Source organism: Balearica regulorum, chromosome 2 (assembly GCF_011004875.1).
Source record: "Balearica regulorum gibbericeps isolate bBalReg1 chromosome 2, bBalReg1.pri, whole genome shotgun sequence".
Classification (NCBI taxonomy): domain Eukaryota; kingdom Metazoa; phylum Chordata; class Aves; order Gruiformes; family Gruidae; genus Balearica; species Balearica regulorum.
The window spans coordinates 94,771,878-94,791,927 of NC_046185.1; the positions used below are offsets into that span (position 1 = coordinate 94,771,878).

The 20,050-nt window shown below is 40.3% G+C and overlaps 1 protein-coding gene across 4 annotated transcripts in view; it reads right to left on the bottom strand.

Annotated features, from left to right (window-relative positions):
* Positions 1-20,050, bottom strand: part of LYRM4 (LYR motif containing 4) — a 94,142-nt gene that overhangs the window by 34,405 nt on the left and 39,687 nt on the right. Inside the window, exons 3-4 of one of the 4 annotated variants that reach the window (XR_012833935.1) lie at positions 13,002-13,116; positions 11,902-11,959 (exon numbers count right to left, since the gene is read on the bottom strand). The exons of 1 other annotated variant lie outside the window; for it this stretch is intronic. The gene's annotated coding sequence lies outside the window, so the exon portion shown is untranslated. Of the gene's footprint in view, positions 1-11,901; positions 11,960-11,994; positions 12,014-13,001; positions 13,117-20,050 lie in introns of those variants that run through there. 2 more of the 4 variants (XR_012833934.1, XR_012833933.1) reach the window with 2 other exon arrangements.

A 20,050-nucleotide genomic window follows, 5' to 3' on the forward strand; every position in this document is an offset into this window, starting at 1 on the left:
TAATTGGACCAGTGCTAATTGGACACTTCGGCCAAACAATTTAACAATTCAATTTAAAAAGGAAAAAAAAAAAAAAAGACTCCAATTTCCCTTGGTTTCTAACAGAGTTAGTGTCACTGACCAACACCAATATGCTGAACTGTGAAATCAACACAAGACCTTAATTATACCAGGGGAAAGCACAGGAAAACCCTGGTGGGGTCTGTCTTTTTCATTTTACTTATCTATCAGATTAACGTACATCTTCAGGCAGAAATACGAAAGTGTTTCTTAAAGAACCTGCTCTGATTTAACAGAGCCTACCGTCTTGTACAACAATAGGATGGGCAGAATAGGTGCAACTACCACAGGTTGAAAAATGTCTTCTCTGTAACATTGGTGTGATTCTGTATCCATATCAAATCATCAACTATAAAACAGGTTAAAATTTTTTGTCTGACATCAGGGCACATAATTTACAAAGGAGGTGGTAAAAGCTGACAGATTCAGGACAGCAAGCTAGAAGAAATAGAGACATAATTTAAAAGTAGGTTATTTCTTAAGCAGACACTAATTGGGAAAGACTTACATCTCTCTGGTTTTCATTTATATATAATGGTGGTCAAACCCACATAAAAAATACCAGGGAGCTGAAAATCTTAAGTAGTTGGAGGAACGCAGTAACAACTAATACTTATTTTTCCTTTCCCACCCTGCTTCATTCTATCCGTTTATTCATCCTTAACCCTTGTGCCCTTAAGTCTTCTCTCCCTTTCATCATTTCTCCTATTAACAGGGCTTCCTCCTCTCCAAAAGCAGCAGCTGTGAACTACTTCCTTTTAACGTCTCATTTCCAAAACGAACTTCCTCCGTGAAGGGGGCACGCACAAGCCCATCTCAGCAGAACATGTAAGAGCCTTGGAGAGGTGCTGGAGAACAAGGGAGAGCTAGGGGAGACTCTGCCTTGCATCTTCTAATGCTGCCTTTCCCTTTCTACTTTTTGTATGACAAAACCACTAAAAAGGATGCACTGAAAAACTGCATCCTACTACTTCCTTCCTTTAATTCCATATACTGGCATTCATAATTAGATTTTGTTTATGAATTTTAAGACAGATTTTATTTCATGGTAATAGGATGACAGCCTTTAATTTTCTACAAAAAACTTGTAATATTTTTGCGGCAGCAATATATAATTGCATAATGCCTCAATATATTTTATTAAACTTCATTCATACTTCCTTAATATTCTGCATGCAGAAACTAGAATCCAGCAAACTGCTGATGGGCTGCATTTCTAAATTCTGTATTGCCTCAAATACTAGCTCAGTAAAGACTTAAACACATTGTAATTAGAAGCCCCAAGAGATCAGAGAGACTGCTATTCTAATCTGTTATGGAAAGACAGATTGAGGAGAGATTTCTGATTCTAGCAGTATAAAATTCGCAAGCCCAGAAAGCCCCTCTTTTCTTTTTTTCCCATAGAATAACATACATAATGCCAACATGTTAAAACAATGTTAAAAATGCATAACCAAAGACACAAAAGATGACCTGACATTTAACTGCTGAATTAAACAGGGCTTACAACACATTTTGTATTTTTAGATCTTCTGTCATACAAATATAATTTAGTTTCAATCAATCATTTCTGTATAAATGTGAAAGAATCAGTTCCCACAGTGAACCTCTGGATTCCACATTAATCATTGCTCTGAAAGACCATTTAATTACAGCAAGAATTAAATACATCAGAATATTTCCCCAAACCTGTTCTGCATTCTCCCCAGAATTTTCTGACCATGTTCTGTCTTTGTATGAGAGCCCTTGTTCCCTACTAACATTCAGGGAAGCTCTGCCTGCAAAATAAGATACGAGTATACGGATTTCTGCTCTTCAGACTGCCTGGTAACTGTATACACTGCCATTTCCCCATCCCAACTCCTTCAAAGTGGTTTGCAGGAGAAAATTATAGAAACATGATAATGTCCAAATATTTGCATAAGGAAGATTTTGAAGATTCCTCCAATTTCCTTCTTCTGTATGTTCTATTCATCACCTTACAACCCAGTATGAAGACGCTGACTGGGGTACCCTCAGCTATAACAGCAGCTTGAACACATCATAGTTTTCCCCAAGAGTTTAAACAGTAAGTGATCCCACAGACCTGTGGACACTGATGTAAACTTTCAACAACAAAAGACACCCAGCCACAAATGGATGGGTTTTAGCAATATACTTTCAGGGGATTAAAGAAAAATAAATTCATTGCAACAGGTATATTAGCTATTCCTGTTGTTTACCTATGTATTTGGAAAAGAAAGTATCCTACCTAGCCTTTTTTTGTTGCTTCATTTAAAAAAAGCCAAAGTCACCTACAAAAATATAGAAAGTGAATACAAATCAGACAGCAACTATAAACTTACACTCTATTAAGCCATTTTGTAGTAACTGAATTACTTCACCATCATAAGCAAAGTCTAGCACCAAACTTACAGATGGTACCTTTTTTTTTAATTATAATTTTCAATCTAATATTTTTGCTAGCTTCATGGTAACATCAACTAATACAATGTAATCTCATACTAAAGACAATGAAGAGTAAGTCAAGTTCTTATAAATCAATTGTTCTTTGTGTGAACTTTGTTTTAGTGGTAAACGTACAATCTCAAAAAAAGAAGAAACACCTCTTTATAGACTGGCATGCCTTTAACAAAAGGGATTGCTCTGCTTGGGAATTAGAAAAAACCCAAACAACCAACAACAGATAACTACTGAATACTGCCCCTATTAATATGAGCACAATCCCAAGACACAAAACTTTATTGGTTTCTCACTTTACATAACAGTGATGTTAAAATAATTTGTTGTCACGCAGAAAACAAAACAACTGCATCAGGTTGGGTTTTACATTATCCACATTGTCCAGTAACAATTAGATTGAGTCCTTCTCTTACGCTACTTCTCTGCCTAAGTCCTTGGTCCTCAGGGACGCTGTTCCAGACTGAAACCATGAAGCTGTTACACAGCACTGATTGACAGAGTGCGGTTAAACAAGCAGTTTCATTTGTTCAGGGCGTTTTGGTTGGATGGCTCAGCTGTAAAGATCCTCTTGATGTAACATTATGGTTCTTAAAACCCACAATTCACTGCCACAGCAGCACTGCTATGCCAATGTGATGACCATTACTGTGAAGAATTCTCCATTAATTTACAATCGGAAACAATCACATGTTTCACTGTAGGCATCTTATAATGCCACACCACTCTCTGAACAAACTCAAAGCAAGTTTGAAGCATATTTTGTTTCAGCCTGCAGAAACCTTTTAGCATCAGTTGCCAAGAGCCACATTATAGCTCCGTTACCAGGCGTTTTCTCAGATCTCATTAAGGGTTAATACAACTCTATTGCAGAAGGCAAAGCTGACTTAAAGCAGCATGTATGTATTAATTGGGCTATGATGCATTCAAATTTTGTTCATAATAATAAAGAGAATGGGGTAGACTGGGAGGCTTTATTGAAAACTGCTGTTTACTTCCAGGCACATGCTATAAAGCAGGAGGCCACTCTTATTACATGCAGAGGATGCAGGAGATTCTCTAAGCAAAATTGAGATTTAAACACAGTAGATGTAGGTCTAGCAATCTATGAAGTGAAACACAAATGTTCTTGCAGTACTACAAAACCAAATGCACACACAAGCACAATAACCAAGTGCAAAAGATACAAATATTTTTGTGGAGAAAGTGACCCTACTTCTATAAGGGTCACTGGGGATATACATGATGGTGGCAGCAAATAATGCAACATCAATACCTATGATGTAGTAACTATAGATGGCTTGCATACCTATTAAAAACTTGGGTGATCATCAGCTGATAGCTCAGTGTGGCCAATGGTTTCAATGGATGCCAGATAACAGCAATGAACAAGAGGTTGGTGAGAGAACACACAGCTTTCCCCATCCTTCAAAGCATCTGCCACCCAAAAGGTGATGCTACAGCCTGGGCATCATTAGGAATATCTGCCTGCATGGACACTACCTATGTGACAGTCATTCCACAGGACATAATAAACACAACAAATTTCTCTTATACATGCATCATCATAAGGTCAGTGAGCATTTTTCAGGATTCACTGAAAGAACTATACATTACCTGCACTATCTTCCTTATTCTACATATTCATATTCTATTCAAAGCTTTCTGCAGAACTAGCTTTTTTGTACATTGGAACAGTTATGCTTTCTACATATAAGAGGAACAATATTTTGCTTCTTTGTAGAAGTGCAAAGACCCTTCTCCCAGAGAAAAGGCAAGTACCTGCAAAAGATGTGCACAGGTTGATGATCTGTTGCGTCAGGTGGTCGAGTCAAAGAAACAGTTGAAAGGCTGTGCAATATTAGAGAAGCCAAGATGGAGATAGAGAAGTGGTTTCAGAACCTTGCTCCTGTGGTAGACACCACAGAGAATGAGGCACCTTGGACCGTGGTGACCCACAAAAGCAGGACTGTGCTTCAGTCCCCATCCTCCAGCATTACAACCAAAACCAGATATGAAGCTTTAATATCCATAGACACACACAAGCAAGGTCTGCAAGGAGAAACTCTACCAGCAGCACACAGTGGATACCGCAAAAGGAAGCAACGAGTGCCCATAGTGGGTGACTCTCTGTCACTCTCTGCTCCTCTCTGAGGGGCACTGAGGCACCCATCTGCTAGCTAGCCAGGGAGTCAGGAGAGGTGTGCTGCCTTCTGGGAGCTAAGGTCTGAGATGTTGCCGAGAGGGTGCCACAACTTGTCAGGATCCTGCACAGACTCTTGGGTACAAAAATCCAGGTCAATGCAAACATGGACACCCTCACCCCCATCAGTGAAGGAGGAGCTGGCACGCAAACTATTACAGGAGCTTGACTCTTACAAATTGATGGGCCCTGACAATATCCACCTAAAGGTGTTAAGAGAGCTGGCTGACATTGCGAGGCTGCTCTCCACAATATTTGAGAAGTCATGGAGATTGAGGAACGCCCCAGAAGACTGCAAGAAGGCTAATGTTGCCCCCACCTACCAGAAGTGCTTAAAGGAGGATCCAGGAAATTATAGGCCCATCAGTCTTACTTCAGTCCCTGGGACAGTTACGGAATGAATCCTTCTGGGGGCTATCAAAACTCAAATGAAGCACGTGACTGGGAAAAGCCAGCACAGATTCACCAAGGGCAAATCGTGCTTGACAAACTTTATTGCCTTCCACGACAAAGTAACCTGCTTGGTTGATGTGGGTGAGCAGCAGTCATGGTCTACCTGGATTTCTCCAAGGCTTTCAATATGGTTTCGTACAGCCTCCTCCTAGAGAAACTGATGTGTTATGGTCTAAGCAAGTGGTCCATGCAGTGGGTGGGAACTGGCTGACAGGCTGCACCTAGAGGGTGGTGGTAAATAGCTCTTTTTCAAACTGGCAACCTGTCACAAGTGGGGTCCCCAAGGGATTGATATTGGGCCCAACACTGTTTAATATCTTCATAAGTGATCTGGATTACGGGATCAAGTGCACCCTGATGAAATTTGCACATGACACCAAACTGAATGGGGAAGTAGACACTTCGGAAGGGAGAGCCACCCTGCAGGAAGACCTGGGTAGGTTGGAAGAGTGGGCTAACAAGAACCTCATGAAGTTCAACAAGCACAAGTGTAAGGTCTTGTGCCTGGGAAAACATAATCCAGAACTGCAACACAGACTGGGATCCACCTGGCTGGAAAGCAGCTCTGTGGAGAGGGATCTGAAGCTCCTGGTGGACAAGAAGCTCAATATGAGTGAACAGTGTGCTGCAGCAGCAAAGCAAGCCAACATGATGCTGGGTTGCATCAACAAGGGCATCGCCAGCAGAGATAAAGAAGTCATTATCCCACTCTACTCAGCGCCAGTCAGGCCAACGTGGAACACTGTGTTCAGTTTTGGTCCCCACTATACAAAAAAGATGTGGACAGGCTGAAGAGGGTCCAGACAAGGGGCATCAGGATGATCAAAGGACTGGGAAGCCTGCCATATGAGGAAAGGCTGAGAGAACTGGGTTTGTTCAGCCTCGAGTAAAGAAGGCTTAGGAGACACCTCATCACCATGTTCCAGTACTTAAAGAGTGGCTACAAAGATGATGGAGACTCCCTTTTTACAAGGAGTCACATAGAAAAGATGAGGGGTAAAGGGTGCAAGTTACTCCTGAGGAGATTCCGATTGGACGCTAGAAGAAAATTTTTCCCAATGAGAACAATCAGCCATTGGAATAATCTCCCCAGGGAAGTGGTGGATTCCCCAACATTGAACACTTTTAAGATTCAGCTGGAGGGGGTGCTGGGCCATCTTGTCTAGACGCTGCTTTTGTCTAGACAGGGTCTTTGCCAAGAAAGGTTGGACCAGATGATCCTTAAGATCCCTTCCAACCTGGTATTCTACGATTCTGTGAAAAATAGATCATTCAGGGAATTGCCTAATGCAAAGGAGGCACCCTTCAAACCCATTTTTAGAAAATGAAGGCATGGCTGTGATTAATTTTCTCACATTGTAAGAATGACATATACTCTTCTTCATTTTCCCCTCCGTATTCATTTTGGAATACAACTTTTTGTTCCCAGTTTAGCCTTTAACTGCTTCCTAAGTGACAAGGAATGCTATGCTATGGGGAAAGAAGCTTTATGTTAGACTAAAATGCTCAGCCAGTTTTGCCCTTCCCTGCCTGGCTATATTTACAGCCACACCTTACATTACTGAGTCCTGAGCAAGCACAAAGTGCCTGCAGAAATGCTGCTGATTCAGAACTCTTCACCTACGGCGAGACAGTCTGTTACACCCACTTCAAACAGGGGTAGGTGGCCATGCAAGACATGTAGCAGGGTAGCAGCAAACCTCTGTTATAATTCTTGTTATGGCTTTGGAAATTAACTTTTTTTTTTTAAATTTAAAAGAACAAAACATTACAAAGCCAAAAGCTCTTCCCTCAACCACAAGAAAAGATGTTAAAATCATATGTAGCGTTATTACTCACTTGAATCAACGACAATATTCCAACATGTCCCTCCCCAACTGAAATGTCATCTATACTACATGCTTCCGAACTGAACACAGTGAGTGAGAGGAATTTTTGTACAGTATTAAGGAAAATGTGACCAAGATTAAAAAGGAAGCGATGAAATTTTGATGCTCTTTCCTGAGCTGAGCACTGGCAAAATGCTACAACTTCCAGGGACATTGCTCTTCCACCTAAATATCAGATTGTAAAGGTATGAATGATGATTGATGCTTCCTCACCAGTCTAAAAAATTCTGGAATGACGAAGCAATCAGAGGTTTCTGTGACAGAGCAAGTAAAAGCGACATAAAATGCTTGAAGTCCCTCTGTCAAAAAAGAGAGGCAACAGCCAGATGCTGCACCCTCTGAAGGCAGACACGGGAGTATAACTAGTATTGAATGTAGACCGTGTTATTTTGTCCTTTCTTCCTTCCCTTCATAAGCAGCCATCTTTCCTCTGCTACAGGTATCTAGAGGTACAAGGGATTCAGGAAATTAAACATTCGATATTTAACAGTCTATATTCTATACTCTATAGCTTTCCACTGAACAGATTATCCCCCCCTACACAGTATAAGGCAGCTGAACTCCTGCACGGCACAGATGCTAAATGCTTGCTGGATACTTGGAACAGAACAACGCTGAAAGATAAAGGGTTACCTTACCAAGTCTAATACCTGTTGTCATTAGAATTATCAGTATGGTATTTTATGTTTGACTCTCAGACAATATTAAAAACCAGAAAATATTTGAGTGGAAAACCGAAGATCTAAATAAGCAAAGAAAGCAAAACCAAGGCTGTGGATGTTATGTCTGCACTGAGGGTGTAAAGTTTTTACTCTTTCACCTTCTGAGTTTGTGGGTAATGAGGTATTTTTAAAAAAATGTAAAAATACCTGACAAGTGCATTTATATAGCTATTTATAAAGTTTAAAACCAAACCAAACCCCATCCTTATAACAAATCATATGGGCACAGTACTCTATTAATTCCATTACAGTCACACTGTGAAACAAGTCACTTCTTTGAATGTCTGAAAATAATATTCACACATTATGTGAAATGTATGACACACAGCTTTTTGAATTAAGAGATGTAACATTATTTCAGTTGCATCTACTTACAAATAATTTGTTTTTAAAAGTACATACAAATTACACAACACTTCATAGAGCTAACATTTATTTTCTTACTTGAAAGAACTATCTGAAGTAACTGGAAAGTTTAGCTCTTTGAAGAGATGACTAGTTTCATGATATAACTGAAATCTATGCTACAGGTTTTCTAATGAACAGAGGAAGGAGTGTGGGCTATGAATTTTTTTAATGGACATCACATCTCTACAAACAACAAAGACTGATAAACAATCTTTTTCTTTTCAATAACTTGCCCTACGGGCATTTGCAGTGGGTGACCTGAGGAAGTACGTGGAAAGGGAATTTTGGAGTTTCTGGGCAAACGGCATCTCTAAGACACGTTTACTAAATGTGGCATCATCCACAGACAACTCTGTGATGCCGCAGAGGTTTGACGCCTGTGATGTCTGGACAAGGAACCAACACGTCCTGTGCATGCCTTGGATATTCCCAGCAAGCAGCCAGGTGATCTTGCCTGTTAGAAGCAGCAGAGGAAAGACTCACGCTGGGCCCCAGGGAGGAAGGGAAAAAGTCACTGTGGGCCACAAGTCGCAATGCCAGAAGAGGATCACATTTTGAGCACGGACAGAGAAGCGATCTGTGAAATGAAACAACACTGGAGCAAACTGCTGCAGCTCTAATTGGGCGGATCAACATTTTGTGCACTGATGGCGCAAGGGGTTGCAATAATAGTAAGTCCAGCAGGACTGACTGACAGAAGTGCAAAGTGCTTTAGCTCCATCTCCTCTGGGCATGACAGAGTTATTCAGCACCAGCTGGCAGGAACAAAGGGAAGAACAGTGCTGACAAATGGAAGAAAGGAACAAGATCCTGCAGTGTTCGTGGTCCTGCTCATCAAGCTGGAAGTGAGCTGAAAGAGTGACAAGACCTCTGGTCCTTGAATTTCCTTATTAGAACTGACTCAGCTTGGGTAAGATCTCAATTTGCCTCAAGGCTTATGAGCCTCATAAAGTAACTTGCAGGGCCATGAAGTCTCAAAGCAAAGCCAGGAAGGAAAAACCCATTGTTAGGCTCCATCTCAGCAGACTCACTCCATCAAAGGATGCAAGGTCCTGTCATTTTAGTAACCAGCATGAATACGTCGGAGAATGAGCCTGAAGGAGGTACCTCTGGCAAGGGAGTGGCATTTGAGCAAAGACCTAATGCCAGATACACAGCAGGAGAGAGGAGGAGAGAATTTCTCCTTGACTACAAGAAATGGCTGAAAAGCAATAGAAACTAAAGATCACAGGAGAAAAATTCAAAGCAGAATGAAAACAGGAGCCCCAATGTACCCAAACCCTAGCTCCAGCCCAGGACACTTGAGAGGAACTGTGATGCCCATCACAGAAGTTTTGCTTTGTATAAACTACATCTGTTTATTATTATAGTTACCAACAGGACATTGCTGGGGAATATTTCCCATGGATGATTGCACTTTTAATAGTACATATAACAGAACATCTAGAATGCCAAGCTTTGTAATGACTATAACAAACATTTTAGGTAAAAAACTGAAGAGTGAAAAATAGTTGTCCAAAATGCCTGTAACTCTGCTAACATACTCCTGCAAATATCCACACACCACAGACAACATATCAGTGAGAAAGCTTCAAGCCTGGAATGAAACAACATTGATGGGAGAAAATAAATGGAAAAAGATGTCCTCTTGCTTTTTTCCCCCTTCACTGCTTTGGATGTACACATTGTCAGGCCTTCGAGCTTTGTTTAATTATTTTGTGCAGGGGACTGGAATCCTCTAATGTTTACGTGTGCATGTGAGAACGTGAACACATGGTGAAATTCAGTAGCTCCACAAACAAGTTAGGACTTTTAAACTACTGAACTATTGCTCAGCTTCTACTGTTTCAATTTCTCATTCCTTAGAATTCAATAATCCAATACCAAACCATTAAGCAATTCTGTACCTGCTTCAATAAATAACATTTGATTAACAATAAGAAAAATGACATGGGATGGTATTACCAAGAAAACCTATGCAGTGCAATACATTTTATCCATCCTACTGGACAATAATACTGTTTTACTGAGAACAGTACTGTCTAGCAATGGCAGACCCTCAGAGGGGAAATTCGGGGATGTCATTACCGTCTTTGTGACCAGTGTGAGGGCTGCATACATATGCTGGTTTTTATCTCCCCCAAGTGGTCAAGCGAGTTTGTAAGTCCATCTTGGAGAAGCGGCTTCCTCCCTCTCTAGAGCATCTTGTACAGCGTCAGGTGGAAAGGCTAGGGGTGGACTAGGAAAACTTTAAACCTGAACAAAAATTCATTAAGAGGGTAGAAAGCACAGGAAACATCCAGTCTCAAGAGGAACTCAGTTACTCCACATAGAAATTAAATTTGGGGGTTATATGGAACTAAGTCCCTTTCTAGCCTACAAGTGACTAAACTACAACTTGAAATAGTACCCATGTTTGACAGTTTACAAGTGGGTTTAATCACCTTGGTACAGATTTACTAATAATTTATAATCCAATTTGTCTTTGAAATAACTAATATTTCAAGCACCTGACACCAGAGGTATCCGAACTAGTATAATCTCATCGCAATTAATAGCCTCAAACCATTCAATTGCAATCTATCACTACTTCTCAAACAGCACTGATTACAGTTACTTTCCATTTTTCTTTAATGTCTCCTGTAAATTATAGTAAATAAGCAGATAGCCTTCACCCTTTTAGTTATATGTATGTCTAAAAAATGGTGAAAAGGGTATGGTAAAAGAGGAGGAAATCCTTACTATTATTTTAGCTACACTCTGAATCTGTTATAAACTTTAATGTGGCTGTAGGCCAGTTTAGACAGGATATAAATGACTGTCCTCCACTTTGCTCTTTTCTTCAATCATTAAAGTTTACTTAATATTCATGAAAAATACTTCATATCCCTGGAAGCTAAAAGCCTCTCTTTATTTGCAGAACAATTACACCTCTGGCTGTATCATAAATTACCTACATTGTCAGGACAACATACTTATAACCTTATCTGGAGGACCAATCCTAGATATGAGAGAAGAGCTTTGGCTTCATGCCTAACAATTAGTAATAATGCCTTGTTGTTTAAGGAAGTTATAAATATTGTTATATGCTCTTTATTTATGGTTGTCAAATATTACCACGATCACTAGGAAATCTTTCAAAGCAAGTGAAAAATTTAAAATAGGGAATTTCCACTGGTGTTTGTGCTTACTGCTCACACACACTGAATTTCCCAAGAGATATATATGCAATTTTGTGATTGATCTTCCCAAAGAAAGGTCTAGCTGGAGGCAGCTGGCTTGGGCTGGGAAAAAGCAGTCACCAAACAGGCATCTTTCTCATTATGACAGGCAAGGGTGGCATTGAAGGTGATATTAAAACACTTTTCTTGCCTTGTCAAAGCTGTCCCTGCAACCGGGATGAAACATGCACAGCTTTCCACAAGCTGAAGTTCAAAAGTACATCTTAACTTCTACTTCCATTGGAAAAAAAACAACCAAAAACCAACCAAAAAACCCAACATGCTGAGTTTTGTGGAAACAACTTATGACTTACAACTTTGGCTTGAGGTGTAGCTTTATGGATCCACTGCTGTTTTATGCCCGCAACTTTATTTTTTATTTCTTATGGCACGTGCTGGATTCTACAACAGCTAAGACTAAGGAGATGTTTTAGTCAAATTCCCATTCTCACCCCAGAAAAATTCATGATGTTGATTGAAATTCCTGTGTTTATCTATTCCCAAAGCAGTATTTTCTCCCACGACGTTAGAGCAAGATCCTTCCTAGATCCAGCAGGGAATACAGTAAAGACCCATAAATAAAAACATCCTTTTGATCTAAAAAAGATTTTAAGTATTTTGATCTTAAGAAATAATGCTAAAACAAATACGCTTAAAATCTGAAAGCTGACATGGATAGAAATCTCTGCTAAGTACTACTTAAATGTCACTTTCTACACCAAAAATAATCTGTAGCACATATACAGAGAGCAGTTAAATGATTACTTTTAAGAGAGAACAAAGGAAATTACTGGTTTGACAAGCATCAAATTAAACATTGCTTTTGTGCTTTGTGTAATTTACATATACAGAATTTGCTTTTTAAACAATATTGGCATTTGGAATTCATTTATATAACAATAAAAATATGCAACATTACTCCTGCTCAAGTTCCCTTGTTCTTTGTGTATCCATACAATAACGTTATCCTTAGTTCATTGTAGTAGTAGTTGTAAACTTTCTTTGTAATCAGTTCCTGTGTACAAGTATTGAGTGTACAGGTAAAAGAACAAAAGCAAAAATAAAGTCCTTAATGCACTACTGTCAAGAGCAGCTTTTAGTTCTGTAAACTAAATGAGTCATTGTTGATGCTTGTTAATATGGTAGTGGAAAATAGTGTTAGTACTAGCAAGCAAATCAGGATAGGTTTGCAGTGATTTCCAACCTATGCCAACTGTCCTTCCTGGCCTTAGGGGTCAAATACCAAAGAGAACAACCACTGGAGCTCACTTTGTTCTCATTGCTCACAAGCTGAGTAACAGCTGTCCTTTGTGTTTGTGCTTTTGTGTATCAGATACACAAAAGACCGAAAGACTTAATTCTTAACCAGCTGCCTGCCTCAGTATGCACTGTACAGAGGACTTCATGTCCACCATACAATGAATATTGAGCCATGGAATTGGCTGCACAAACAGTAAGGTGGGTAAGTGGCTTTTTAATATTATTATATTGCGCATTTCTCCTATGTAAGTTTTACAATGTATCTGTATACTGACTGCATATAACTTAAAAGCTGTGCAATATAATAAAAAAAAATGCCACTTACCTGACTTTCCATAATTTGGTCTACAAGAATTCAGAGTCTCACTAGTATGCTAAGTATTGGGATGTCATAGGAGAGCAAAGAGTCAGTCTTTTGACAACGAAGAATGTCATGTAGCCTAAAAAAAAATTACAAAGGGTTTTTGCTTCTCTAAGGAAAAAAACAGACTATATTAATTTTTCTGTTAAGCCAATCATTTAAGTTTTCCTTCCAATAGAAAGAAATAGAAGGTTTTTGCCACTTTCTGTCACTTTCACAGCTGTTTCTGTCACTCCACATACCATTTCCACATACCAAGAGATCCACTAGTTTTTCCTACATGTTTTTCCTAAATGTGATTTCTCTGTTGATAAATAAATACATCTCCAATACATACACCACTTTCTAAATCTATTTAAACCATGTTCAGGGGCATGAACAGGAGTAAGAAAGTTGGAGGAATTTCATAGCCAGACACAGAAAATTACCGTCAATAAGAAAAATAATTGTTTCTAAAACTACAGAAAATTTACTGCAGCTTTATAATACTGTTTAAATGTTCAATCAGGCTCACAGAGTAAGAATAAAAAGAACCTGCTGGATTTAAAGAACGAACCAGGTGTGCAGGTGTCTTGACATATTAATGAAAATATGACTTATAAAGGGCAGGACAAAAAACCCCAACAAAAGCAAACAAAACAAAAAACCCGCCTACCAAATTCCAGAAGACTGAATTGCAGTGTGCTATTAAAAAAATTTATACATCAGATTTTGTTTAAAAAAATACAAATCACCCTTTACATACAAACAATACAAGGAAATTTACTGAAATACTGATATATAGAGTAACAGTGAGCACTCTAAGATCCTTATTGCAATGAAAGCTGAATTAGTGGGGAAAAAGTAGGTTCAATTTTCTGCAAAGGTGTAACATACTTTACTTGTACTCAATTATCAGGCTAGACAGATACCCAATACCCGAGTCTACAGCATCCTTTGATAGTGTGTAAAGAAACCTCAGATACAGAACATTGTACGGAAGCAAAATTCAGCCACCTTCTGACTGAAGTCACCTGAAAGCCAGGTTTACATGTGAGATCAATAAGAAAATTAATAACATTTCTAGCCTGACATAACCTGTGCACTGGTGCTTGTAAGATACTGTTGATTCTTCCAAAAGAACAGTATGGTTTACAATGTGTTAATTTCCTTCTTATTCCCAATATCTCCAATTCAAATAAACAGACCTCTATCAGGTAAAACTGGGTTAGTTGGCTTTTGGGGTAGACTACAGCAACATATTTTCCTGTGACACTACATAGTGTTCCAGTTAACATTTCTCGACTCCTGCATGAAGTCCAGTTTTGCAAAGATAGGTACCAGTGAAATAACAAAGACTGAACTTTAGGTTCATATACAATTCTACATGAATTCACAACAGAATTAAGAATAAAATATTAGTATTAAACAGCCAGAAAATCCCCACTGTACCTCTACAATTGTGTTGGGTTTGTGTGGCAAGGTTTTGGTAGCAGGTGGGGGCATGGGCTATAGGGGTGGCGCCTGTGAGGAGCTTCTAGAAGCTTCCACAGTGTCTGCTAGAGCCAATGCCAGCCAGCCCCAAGATGGGCCCGTCCCTGGCCAAGGCCAAGCCAATCAGCGCCTCTGTGATAACATATTTAAGAAGAGGGGAAGTTTTTTGCAGCTGGAGGGGGAAGTGTGAAGATCTAAAACTGAGGTCAGTGCGGGGGGGGGGGGGGGGGGGGGGAGTAGGTGCTCCAGGCGCCGGAGCAGAGATCCCCCTGCAGCCCGTGGTGAAGACCACGGTGAAGCAGGCTGTCCCCCTGCAGCCTGTGGAGGGAGGATGAGGGGGTGTAGAGATTCCACCTGCAGCCCGTGGAGGACCCCACGCTGGAGCAGGTGGAGGCACCCGAGGGAGGCTGTGGCCTGTGGGAAGCCCGGGCTGAAGCAAGTCCCTGGCCAGACCGGTAGACCCGAGGAGAGGGGAGCCCACGCCAGGGCAGGTTTTGCTGGCAGGACTTGTGACCCCGTGGGAGACCCACGTTGGAACAGTTTTCTCCTAAAGGTCTGCACCCCATGGAAGAGACCACGCCGGAGCAGTTCGGGAAGGACTGTAGCCCGTGGGAGAGACTCCATTTTGGAGCAGGGGAGCGATGAGAGGAGTCCTCCCCCCGAGGACAAAGAAGCGGCAGAAACAACGTGCGCTACACTGACTGCAACCCCCATTCTTCCCCCCCCCCTCGCCGCTGAGGGGGGAGGAGGTTGAAGCCGGGAGTGAAGTTGAGCCCGGGAAGGTGGGAGGGGTGGGGGGAGGTGTTTTAAGATTTGATGTTATTTTTTTTTTCATTGCTCTATTCTGTTTAGTAATAAATTAGATGAATCCCTTTTCTAAGTTCAGTCTGTTTTGCTCGTGACGATAATTAGTGATCTCTCCCTGTCCTTATCTCGACCCAAGCCTTTTGTTACGCTTCTCCCCATCATGCTGGGGAAGGAGTGAGTGAGCAGCCGCGTGGTGCTCAGCTGCCGGCTGGGCCTAAACCACGTCAACAATGTCTGACCAAAATTCTCCCGCATTTTCAATGATAATCAGGAAATTTATTACCAATGTTCACAAGTTTTTAGAAAAAATTGCTAGGTGTCTACTGCTTATTAGGGTTTCTATCCCCAGAAGCTTAATGGGAGCAGAACTCAAAACTGAGGAAGGACAAAGTAAACTTGAATTTCTTCACAGATTACACAGGAACTAAACCAAACTCTTTAGGACCCTTGAGAATAAATTCAAAACTCACATGAACTTTAAATCCAAAGCACTGTAAGCTCTCTAAAGCAAAATTGAAAATCTAAAAGACATTTCCTAGAAGAAAATATACTCACAGCACCCAACACCAAAAAAAAGTCTTCATATTCAGCAAGCCTTAAACTTTGGCATATATGTAACTGAAGAATAACCTGTTTTAAAAAGGGAGAATCCAAGACAACAGGTAAAGACAAAAAGGATAAATGATGTTCTACACTGCCAAAGTGTCTGACAGAACCAGAATTAAAAGATGATTCTTCTAAACTTATGTTCCATGAAACTAAATACTTATCTCACAGCCTTTGCAAGTCTATTAGATATCCAAAAAAGAACATGCATAAATATACACCACTTTCCTACTCAGCTATAGGGCAACAGGATTACATTATTTTACCCTTGCAAAGTATCATTAATACTACTTAAATGTTTTCTTTCATCTCAGAAGAGACATTCTTTCTAGTGTCATGTTCTTCACATTCATTTTTTAGCCATAGCATTGCTCACCATGCATCCTCTTTTTGGTGACTACCATTTAGTATAGGTTGCTGCAGAAACATCCATAATCGATCTAAAGTTGTGTCACTTAAAGCATGGTCCTTACACGTGGGTTTCAATCTTTCAAATGAAAAGACTATGCCAACAACTACTTGTACCACAGGGAAAAATCTCAAATTGTTTATTAAGTGGCATGTTAGAACAGCACCTTTTTACTGCCTTATAGTAAGTGCTCAAAGACAGCTTTGAAAGGAAATGTGTTCCCATGAGAACAGCAAACAACTCTCTCTTACAATGCCTTTGAAGGGGAAGGGTTACACACATTAGTCATTGTTTTCCAAAAGACTTCTGATGAAAAGAAAGTCTGAGTTTAGCTAATGGTTAAAACGATAACATGCTAGTACTAATAATTTGTAAAGATCTTATAAATAAAACCAAACCCCAAACTCACAAAATACTGAAAACAACAACAACCCCACCACATATTTTAGATAGAAAATGAATCTTTCACAATGCTCCTACCAAAAAAAAATCTATCATGAAATCACTAAACACTGCAGGACTATTCAGTGTTTTGGACTTATGGTTCTAGGTCTCCAGGCTGCAAGGTGGAGCTGTCACGGGGTGGGGGGGGTGTTTCCTTCCTCCCTCGGACATGGTCCCTGTGGGAACCAGAAGTTCATCTCACAGGGAGTCAAGGAAGAGCAGTCTATCTGCGAAATACAAGGTGGTACTGGCATCCTCTTCATCACCTGTGTGTGGTACAGGACTTCTGCATCCCATGCCCAAGCCCTGGGATACAGAGACCCTCACTGGCTCCAACTGCAGGGTAATTCCTTGCTCCTCCTGCCCTCCAGAGAAGTGCTGGAGAGGGCAAGTGCGGGACCAGGACAGGCGTGCAGCCTCCTGCAGGGCAGGGAAGCAGAAACGTTGTCAAGGTGGGCTGAGCAGCACGGAATTGTACAGAGTCACTGGCTCCTAACTTTGGCATCATTCAGTGTCACGTAAAGTTGGAATTGTCTTGCTGCCTATCTTGGTAGTCTTACCTTCTACTACATAACTATAACCTTCTTGCATTTTAGTTCAATTAGTAACAAATGGTAGAAGCCAAAATAATTGTGGGTTGATACCTACAGGACACTCTGCCAGCAAGAACAGACTAAATGTTCCTAGAAACTAGAAGTTTAGTGCTTTTTTTCGTACTTACTACAATAGCAACAAAATGCTTAATACTAAATATATAGTATCACAATCCAAACAAATCTTTGAAAAGTGATTTCTCCATTCCTGCCTGTCGTGGTTTTACCCCAGCCGGCAGCTGAGTACCACGCAGCCGCTCGTTCACTCCCCCCCATCGGGATGGGGGAGAGAATTGGAAGAGTGAAAGTGAGAAAACTCGTGGGTTGAGATAAGGACAGTTTAATAGGTAAAGCAAAAGCCGTGCGCACAAGCAAAGCAAAGCAAGGAATTCATTCACCACTTCCCATGGGCGGGCAGGTGTTCAGCCATCCCCAGGAAAGCAGGGCTCCGTCACGCGTAACGGTTACTTGGGAAGACAAACGCCATTGCTCCGAACGCCGCCGCCCCCCCCCCCCCTCTTCCCCCAAGCTCCTTATAAACTGAGCATGATGTCATATAGTATGGAATACCCCTTTGATCAGTTCGGGTCACCTGTCCTGTCTGTGTCTCCTCCCAACTTCTTGTCCACCCCCAGCCATCCCGCTGGCAGGGCAGTGCAAGAAGCAGAAAAGGCCTTGGCCTCGTGTAAACACTGCTCAACAATAAGTCCATAGAACAAAAACATCTCTATATTATCAATGCTGTCTCCAGCACAAATCCAAAACGTATCCCCACACTAGCTACTATGAAGAAAAATCAATCCTCTCAGCTGAAACCAGGACACTGCCATCCCCAAATCTCCAGATAACTTTCACAACCACAGATAAACAATTATAGTGAATTTTCAAACAGGTTAATACCTCCAAAACCTGAATCTCAGCTAAAACCAAGTGGAAATTTTTTTGCAATAAACATGTTTCTAAAAATGGTCCAATATGTACTACAGCACAGATTTTTACTAAGGGTGTGAGTTTTTCTCAATGGGATCTTGGAAACAGCAATTCAGCATCACTTTAGTCACAGTCTCCTGAATGTGATAATAGAGAACAGGAACATTAACGAAGAAATGTCATCAACTCCTCCTTCCTCTTCTCAGGTTTTCTGGCACTCGAAGTGTGTTGTTACCTTACTTGATCCAAAACCAATACAAACGTGACCCGGAGACACAGAAACACCTGCAATTGATTCTTCCAATATAGGATTATTTCCAGAACAGCTATTGCTTAAATGGATCTCAGTGATTTAGAATTTACATTGTCCCCCTCAAAGTGATTTCTACCAACTGCCCTGCTTATCCAGTACCATAAAAAAGAAAACAAACAGAAACTTGAAATGCCCCATTATTACTCTGAAGAAATGACACCAAAAGATTCTTTGTGTTAAATCAGGAAATCAAGCCCTCAGTTCTTCCAAAAATTTTAGATGGGACTGGGAAGTATTTCATGGTTTTTACTACAAAAGCATTCTGACCTGATCAGTTCACAACAGTAAGTTGTTGAACACCATTCTTAAGAGACAGAGAGTAGTGAAGAGAGGAACATTTATAAATAACTGTAACAATACCACAGGTTAAAATGTCAGGTTGAAACACCAAGTCTTTCTAACACCATATTCAAACCTACTCAACTCTTACTTTCTGTGCAAGGAAAAAAGATGAAACTTTTTATTACTTACTGCAAAAAGGGCCATTCTGCCTAGAATTTAAAAAAACCCCAAACACTAAATTTCTGTCTCCATATTTCAAAAAACACCAGATGTTCAGTGAGTTTGCTTTAACTATTGTGTCCATATTCCACGCTGGGATATCCCATATCCCATGTTCTGTAGATTGATCTGTGATTGTAACAGCTAGGGCAAAATTATTATGTGGAATTGAAATTTTTTGCAAGAGTGGCAGGGTTTTAAAACGTTGTATGTAGGCTAGTAAGTGTTAAATATATGCTATTTGACAGATCTAAAAGCAGACTGATTCAGAAGTGCTATTACAATTCATACAGCACTTCAGAAGCTTCAGGCTAATAGCAATTCATACATGTAAATTGCCAAGAACTGGCATGAATTCTAGGTTTTGGTTTTGCTGCTTTACCAAAATCCTTCAAAGAAACTTATCGCTCCTTCACAGTTGAGATCTACAGAAGAACTAAGGGAAAGGTCATCTCAACCACAGTAACTTTTCTCTAAATAACTCAAGCCAGATTATTACTTTAGTTGAAAAAAAAAATCATGCTACACAAAGGGCTATCTGATTATTTACTCATGTTTCTACAGTTAATACACCAACAAAGTATTATAAATCAAACCTGGATTTTGCAAGACTTCATGTCTCTACGACTGAAAGTCAAGTTTGGAAAACAAATTCCAGACCCTACCATCATGTGATGTAGATTCTGATCTTTTCAAAGCATAGCCTAACTACTAATTATAGCAGGAACTCTCACACACAAATGCTTCGTTATTTAATTTACAAAGCAACAATGTGCAATGAGCAATGTTAACCTATCTCAGAAACTGCAAGCTCAAACCACAGCAGGCTTGGGAATCAAGCTTTTTGAAGCGTTTCAGGTCAGTAAGATCATTTCATCCCAGGACCATTCTATTCTGCTTTAAAGTATCTGTGTTGCATCTCTGGTACTGGAAATTA